Source organism: Lissotriton vulgaris, unplaced genomic scaffold, assembly GCF_964263255.1.
Source record: "Lissotriton vulgaris unplaced genomic scaffold, aLisVul1.2 SCAFFOLD_331, whole genome shotgun sequence".
Taxonomy (NCBI): Eukaryota; Metazoa; Chordata; class Amphibia; order Caudata; family Salamandridae; genus Lissotriton; species Lissotriton vulgaris.
Genome location: NW_028252830.1, coordinates 957,683 through 965,950, shown reverse-complemented (window position 1 = coordinate 965,950; position 8,268 = coordinate 957,683). Strand labels below are relative to the sequence as shown.

The following is an 8,268-nucleotide window of genomic DNA, read 5'->3' as shown; positions in this document are numbered from 1 at the left end:
CACCAACAATTCCTCCAACAAGAAATCAAAGAGAGCTTATCTATACCCTCTTCAAAACGATTGGCTCTTCTCTGAAGCCTCGGTAAACAAGACTGACAGCAGGTGGACGCTGGGATCCAAGAGACATCAAGTTGGATGAGGGATAAAGATACAAGGGGTAGCAGCAGTGTCAGAAACCAAGTGAAAGATGTCTTGCTAAGATTCTAAACATGAGATCTTGGAATGTAGCAGGGATCGAAAATAAAATTGGTAACAAGTAATGGCAAATGTATATTTACTCCGTGCAGCTGCTGTTTCTACAAGAAATGTGGCAGGCACAGAATTTTAATATTGATTGATGTGTCACAAGATATTCCCCTGCAAAACCCTCACTCCACGGGAGGGCAAAAGACAGCTTGGCAAAATTGATATCCATTACTGTCCCAGTGACTGTAAAGAACATCTATTCAAAATCCCCGTTCTTTCAACCGGCTCTTTTGCAGATGGATATGAAGCAAACATTTGTACTGATAAACTTTTATGATCATGTTTTAATAGTACAAGGTACAGAGACATGGAAGACTTTGTTGCTGTGCTTGAGAATTCTGTGAAGGATATGAGCCAAATTGTATTTTTGTTTGGATGGGGTATTTTAATATTAATAAATGTCGTTTTTCAGGTTTCAACATTTGTGGTTATGCTGATAATTTCGGAACCAATCAGCGGGCCCCGTCCGCTTTTCTGGAAGAATGCTTGCCTTTAGAATACCAGGCGGCGCTGAGTCATCTCAGAGGCACTTTAGAATACCAGACAGCGCCTCAGAATCCCAGGCAGAATTCAAGATAGCGCTGTGCCACCTCCGAGGCGCTTTACAATTAAATTTGCAGGTTTCTAACGCGCTAGAATCGACTCCCGAAGGAGTATCTCTGCGCAATAGATCGCTGGGGAACCCGTCCTGGCTTACCCTGTGAGATGGTCCCTACTGGGTATCTCCAAGGTGAAACCAGGCATCCCCGGCGTATGTGGGTGGCCGTTGTGGAGATAAGGCAAGCTAATGCCCAGAGTTGCCGAGTGTGATCTCTGGTTAGAGTAGGCACCGAGGTGAGAATTATCGAGTCCGCTGACCCTGGTCCATGACCCTGCCGTGTCAGGAATTGAACCCTGGTCCCGGGCCGTCCTCTGCTCCCGGGTCTGCCGCCTCTAACCAGTGAGCCACACAATCCACACACAATGCCAGGTGGAGCTATGCCATTTCAGAGGCGTCTCAAAATACTAGGCGGCGTTTTGCCATGTCGAAGCATGTGGCACGCGCCACGGAGGGCCAATCCCGAGAAGGGCAGGAAGATTTAAGAAACCAGTCAAAAGCTGGGTTCAAAGGGAGGGTTTGGTGGCTGTTGCTAGCGCGAGACCTCTTGGAAGTTCAAGAGGTGAACGCGCCTACTGAAGAGATTGGGCCCCTCTTGCTGGTTGAGTCCGGGCCGGGCTAAATCTACCTTTCATCCTCCCCAAGTCGAAAAAAAATCATATTTTTGATTTGAATGTATTTTTAGTCATATTTGTGTAATAAAGATTAGACCTGCCTGGTGTGGGCATTATAGTTTTGTACTTGAAAAGAGGTGGTATTACTGTTTTAAAATAAACGCATCGTTTATTAAGTAAGTTTGATACTGGCGCATGTAAACTCTGGAAGATAGCCAGTGAGGGACTGTAGCGCATTGAGGCATGCCATACTGTAATTCTGTAGTGCTTTACACCCCTGTGGAGGTGCTAGAGTGCACTGGTGACCTGACTGCACGCTCCTCCGTGGGGGTGGGGCTGTGGATGGAATAGTGCATGTCTGGCCGATGACGTAAGTGGGTAGTGCTTGCTGCTCTCTTTTCACTGTGCACTGTCGTGAGTGAGGTGAGACGGAGGGAAGGCAGAACACTTAGGCATCAGTATGCTAGTGCCTAGAGTCTAGGCACTAGATGGAGAAGTGTGATTATAGTGTGGCCTTTGTGGGAAGGACGCAGGATGAAGTACTGGGTTTTTAAGAACCCCGCTGTGCCAGGGAACACACCCAAAGACTTCGAGTCCTTCCTGTTTCAGACTACAGAAACACAGAGTCTTCTTGGTGAAGTCAAAGATCGAATTTATTGGTTGCAGCCAGTAACAGGTATCCTAGAAGTACAACACGGTGTATATTCTCAGGAGACTGCTCAATCTTACAAAGCCAGCCTTCTCTTTTTATACAAAATAATATGCTTCAGGCAAACATTCCTTATTTTACAGTTGACCATTCACATATTTTCACTACAAAGAAAAAGCAGAGTCATGATGACAAGCCCATATTTCAGTTTGTCCAGCCCACAATCAATTACCCGGCAAGGCCCAGTATTTTCATCAGATATCGATGGACCCCCAATAAAAACGGGCACCTCCTCCTCATAAAGCAAGTCATAAAGAAAGAAACGGGGACAGGTGTGTGTAAGATTAGGCATGGTTTGTGAGCGAAGAAAGGTTTATGATATGTTGTGCCTTGATACTAATCTCATTCGGCCACTGGGAAAGGAACTGGCCGGACAGGTTTGGCTTCAGGCAGTGGAGTCAGCTTGCCCAGGTCACAGAGGATTCAGCAAAGGTGTACGTGTCCTTCAGACTCGTTTTCGGCCTTAGTCAATTGCCTATGTGAGGGTAATCACAAAATGGCTGCCGTTCACAAAATGGAACCCGAGGGTTCGGGACGGAAACTCTGATTTCAGTGTGATTTCGTCACCCGATTATGACGAAAATGCTTATGCATAGTATTCAAATCATTATCGGTCTGCTGACACCAAAATCGTCATGATACGACGATGTTTATAACACGGGTCCAGAATTTTCAGTACCACAAGGAGTGTGTTGTGATAAAGATGTCAAGTCAAGTCAAGTCATAAAATTTATATAGCGCACTACATACCCAGAGGGTTTCAAGGCGCTTAGGAAGGGGAGGAGGATTATTTGTCAAATATCCACGTTTTAAGCTGCTTTCTGAACGCTAGGTGATTCTGGGTGAGGCGAAGGTAAGCGGGGAGTGAGTTCCATGTTTTGGCAGCCAGGTATGAGAAGGATCTGCCTCCCATGGTGGTCTTGTTGATGCGGGGTACAGTGGCGAAGGCTTGGCTGGAAGAGCGAAGTTGGCGGGAGGGGGTGTAGAAGGACAGTCGAGAGTTGAGGCAATCTGGTCCGATGTCGTAGAGTGATTTGTGTGCGTGGGTAAGCAGTCGGAAAGTAATCCTCTTATTGACGGGTAACCAGTGGAGGTCTTTAAGGTGACCAGAGATGTGTTCGTTGCATGGGATGTCTAATATGAGCCTGGCTGAGGCGTTTTGGATTCGTTGTAGTTTCTTCTGGAGTTTAGCGGTGGTACCTGCGTAGAGGGTGTTTCCGTAGTCCAGTCGGCTCGTGACTAGAGCGTGGGTGACTGTTTTCCTTGTTTCGGTGGGGATCCAGCGAAATGTTTTTCTGAGCATGCGAAGAATGTTAAAGCAGGAAGAGGATACGGCGCTGACTTGTCTGTTCATTGAGAGTGAAGAATCCAGGATGACGCCAAGGTTCCGTGCGTGGTTTGTCGGGATGGGTGCATTTCGAGGGCTTCCGGCCACCAGGAGTCGTCCCATGCAGAGGGGGATTTACCTAAGATGAGGACTTCTGTTTTGTCTGAGTTCAGTTTCAGACGGCTTTGTTTCATCCATTCGGCGACTTCTTTCATTCCTTCGTGTAGGTTAGTTTTGGCGGTGCTGGGGTCATTGGTGAGAGAAAGGATCAGTTGAGTGTCATCCGCATAAGAGATGATGTTGAGGTTGTGTTGGCGTGCGATGGCCGCGAGGGGGCTCATGTATACGTTGAAGAGGGTGGGGCTGAGTGAGGATCCTTGTGGTACGCCGCAGATGATTTCAGAGGCCTCGGACTTGAATGGTGGGAGGCGGACTCTCTGGGTTCTTCCGGTGAGGAACGAGGTGATCCATTCCAGTGCCTTTCCTTGGATTCCGATGTTTCTGAGGCGTTGTAAAAGGGTGCTGTGGCAGACTGTGTCGAAGGCTGCAGAGAGGTCGAGGAGGATGAGGGCGACTGTGTCTCCATTGTCCAGTAGAGTTCGAATGTCGTCTGTTGCTGCGATGAGGGCGGTCTCAGTGCTGTGTTTGGCTCGGAAGCCAGATTGTGAGGGGTCGAGTGATTTGTTGGCTTCGAGGAAGGCGGCGAGCTGGTTGTTGACAGCTTTCTCGATGACTTTGGCCGGGAATGGAAGAAGCGAGATGGGGCGGTAGTTTTTGAGTTCGGTGGGGTCTGCTGTTGGTTTTTTCAGAAGGGCGGTGAGTTCAGCGTGTTTCCAGTCTTCCGGGAAGGTGGCGGAGTTGAAGGAGCAGTTGATGGCGTCTCGGAGGTGCGGAGCTATGACGGAGTCTGCTTTGTTGAAGATGTGGTGAGGGCATGGGTCTGTGGGGGATCCAGAGTGGATGGAATTCATCAGGCGGATGGTGTCCTCAGTGGAGATTGGGTTCCAGGCGTTAAGGGTGTTAACGGGGGGAAGATGGTCAGCTGATGGTAGGGTGGGTTGGCTTCCGGGTTGGTTGTCAAAGCTGTTGTGGATGTCAGCAATCTTGTTGTGGAAAAAAGAGGCTAGGGAATCGCAGAGGGTTTGAGAGGGGGTGATGTCGTTGGAGTTGGCCTAGGGGTTGGAAAATTCCTTGACGATGTTGAAAAGTTCCTTGCTGTTGTGGGTGTTGTTGTCAAGTCGATCCTTGAATGCTGTTTTCTTGGCTTTTCGGATCAGTTGGTGGTGAGTACGGATGGCGCTTTTGAAGGCGTCCTTGTTGCTGGTGGATGGGTCTTTTTTCCAGGCCTTTTCAAGGGAGCGGCACAGTTTCTTGGACTTCTTGAGGTCATCGTTGAACCATGAGGCCTTCTTGATGCCAAGTTTGTGTTGACGTTTTTTCAGTGGTGCTAAGGTGTCGGCGGTGTTGGATAACCAAAGGGTGAGGTTGGAGGCGGCTTCGTTGGTGTTAGAAGAGAGGGCTGGGGAGGTTTGAAGGAGCGATGTGGAAATCTGCTCCGTGGTGATTTTGTTCCAGTTTCTTTGTAGAGTTGGTTGGAGGTGGATGATGGGTTTCGGCTTGTTGTAGGTGAAGTGAACGCAGCTGTGGTCAGTCCAGAGGAGATCAGTAGTGTGGCTGAAGGAGACATGATTGCTGGAGGTGAAGATGGGGTCGAGTGTGTGGCCTGCGATGTGGGTGGGGGAAGTGACCAGTTGTTTAAGTCCGAGGTTGGCTAGGTTGTCCAAGAGGGTGGCGGTGTTGCGGTCGTTGATCTTTTCAAGGTGGAAGTTGAGGTCTCCCAGAAGGATGTAGTCTTTGGAGGGGAGCGCGTGTGGGGTGATGAAGTCCGTGATGTCTTTACTGAATTTTGCGCGGGGTCCTGGTGGTCTGTAGAGGAGGGTGCCTCTGAGTGTGGTCTTGGGGTCGATGTGGATCTGGAAGTGAAGGTGTTCGAAGTTGGCGAGGTTGGCGTCCGAGCTGGTTGAGATGCGGATTGATTTCTTATGGACGATAGCGATTCCACCTCCTGTATGGTCGGTGCGGTCCTTGCGTGTGATCTTATAGTCATCAGGGATAGCGATGGCGATGTCAGGGGCGGAGGAAGCGTTCATCCATGTTTGCGTTAGGAAGGCGACGTCAGGAGAGATGGTGTCTAGTAGGTTCCAAAGGTCAATGGCGTGCCTATGGACCGAGCGGGTGTTGAGAAGGATGCATTTTAGGTGGTTGGGGTCGGGAATCTGTGTTGTGGTCGTAGCGGAGATGTTGTAGGTGCCGCTAAATTTGCAGGAGTAGCAGGAGAAGGGTCCATGGGTGTGTCCAGGAGCGGCTTGGATGCAGTTGGGGGGACGGCCGGGGTTGAGGGCTAGGAGGGTGGCGGCATCGTAGGTAATGCGGGGGGCTGGGAGGGACGGGGGCCAGGGGGTCTGGCGCTGGGCGCGGTCCAGGCGCGGACGGGCGTAGACGGGCTTACCTTTGGCGCACCTTCGGCGCGGCCGAAGCGCGTAGACGCTGCGCGTGGGACCATCTGGCTTAAATGGTTGTGCGAGGGGGCGGAGCGTGGGAGGGTCAGCTGGGAGGCGGGATCAGAGAGGCGGGTCAGGGGAGAGGAAAACACAAAATGGAGGGCAAAAGTGAAAGCAAAAGCAGCAGCGAGGGCACAGCACAAAGATCGTCAACAGGCAGCTAAAGGCACACAATTTCACCACAATATCTCTGCCAAAGCGCCACTTAGAGATTACTTAACGTTGAAAACACAGCGCAGCAATGAGGTGCACGTAATTAACACAGAGCGCCAAATGAGATTTAACAATTAGGGTTCTGAAGCGCCAATCAGTTACAAAGCGCTAATGTTGAAGATCGGATACACGCGGTAAGCTTTAAAGGCTGTGTGTCACAGAGCGGGATGCGGAAAATACAATAGCAACAGGCACAATTCTATAAATGGCAAAGAAGAATTTTAAAGCGCTGCACGAGTAAAAGCTTCTGAACGCGATAGCGCTTGTAATGGTAACGATACCAGGCGCAGTCCGGGCTTCAGCTGCGGTGCAGGTGATGGCAATAATAATGATTCTGGCAGGTGAAGGCGGGCACCTACTGTGTCCAAAGAGGTCTGCACAGAGCGTGGTTATATTAGTCACCCTTCACGTCACTTCCTCTCTCTTTCGATGTCTCTCTCACGTCTCTCGTGTGCACCGGAACCCTTCCCCGGGTGCGGCCTGGCGTAAACATAGCATTTTCTGTCCAGACAGTAACCATTATAGGTGTACAAGGGACAGGGAGAGAAAGTGAGTGAAAAGAGAACGATAAGGGAGAAAGAGAGAGACAAATATGGTTGGAGGGCAGTGCTAAAGAAGAATGGAGGAGGAGAGAATTGAAGAAAGTAAGGGTGGGAAACAAACAGCTAAAGGGGCCCATGTCATCTGCCTTCAGCCCGCACGGGCTTTTAGCCGCTGTCGAGATGCGTTCCCGCAGGTGTAGTTTCACTTTTTAATTTGTTGGTTAGGTTTGTCTCTCCTGCCTCGATAATTCTCGTGCGTGCTGTCTTTCCCTGTCACTGTCTGCTTCGAGTTCTCTCTCTCCATCTCGATGCCTCTGTCTCGCAGGCTCGCTCTCTCCCACTGCACCCTCGTACTTTCCCTCCAACCTCAGGCTCCTGTCTACACACCTGTCCGTATGAGCTGCAAAGGTTTATTGAAGGACTAGTCTTTTAGGGATCATTTCTACAGTGCTTAACCAGGGAAATGCATTACAAAAGTGTCTTGTTTTAGAGCGAGTGGACAGTGTCGCATTAATGCAGCTGCTGATTTCTATGGGTGACCGTCCATCTCTCCTTTACAGGACAGCTGGAGGAAGGGTCACAAGCAGCCCCACAACTGAGCGCAATTATGTGGTGATTTTGTTCCAGTTTCTTTGTAGAGTTGGTTGGAGGTGGATGATGGGTTTCGGCTTGTTGTAGGTGAAGTGAACGCAGCTGTGGTCAGTCCAGAGGAGATCAGTAGTGTGGCTGAAGGAGACATGATTGCTGGAGGTGAAGATGGGGTCGAGTGTGTGGCCTGCGATGTGGGTGGGGGAAGTGACCAGTTGTTTAAGTCCGAGGTTGGCTAGGTTGTCCAAGAGGGTGGCGGTGTTGCGGTCGTTGATCTTTTCAAGGTGGAAGTTGAGGTCTCCCAGAAGGATGTAGTCTTTGGAGGGGAGCGCGTGTGGGGTGATGAAGTCCGTGATGTCTTTACTGAATTTTGCGCGGGGTCCTGGTGGTCTGTAGAGGAGGGTGCCTCTGAGTGTGGTCTTGGGGTCGATGTGGATCTGGAAGTGAAGGTGTTCGAAGTTGGCGAGGTTGGCGTCCGAGCTGGTTGAGATGCGGATTGATTTCTTATGGACGATAGCGATTCCACCTCCTGTATGGTCGGTGCGGTCCTTGCGTGTGATCTTATAGTCATCAGGGATAGCGATGGCGATGTCAGGGGCGGAGGAAGCGTTCATCCATGTTTGCGTTAGGAAGGCGACGTCAGGAGAGATGGTGTCTAGTAGGTTCCAAAGGTCAATGGCGTGCCTATGGACCGAGCGGGTGTTGAGAAGGATGCATTTTAGGTGGTTGGGGTCGGGAATCTGTGTTGTGGTCGTAGCGGAGATGTTGTAGGTGCCGCTAAATTTGCAGGAGTAGCAGGAGAAGGGTCCATGGGTGTGTCCAGGAGCGGCTTGGATGCAGTTGGGGGGACGGCCGGGGTTGAGGGCTAGG

General features: G+C 50.4%; 1 pseudogene; it reads left to right on the top strand.

Moving 5' to 3' along the window:
- The first annotated feature begins 7,227 nt into the window (after positions 1-7,227).
- On the top strand, positions 7,228-7,398 carry LOC147661252 (small nucleolar RNA U3; annotated as a pseudogene).
- Positions 7,399-8,268: the final 870 nt, after the last annotated feature.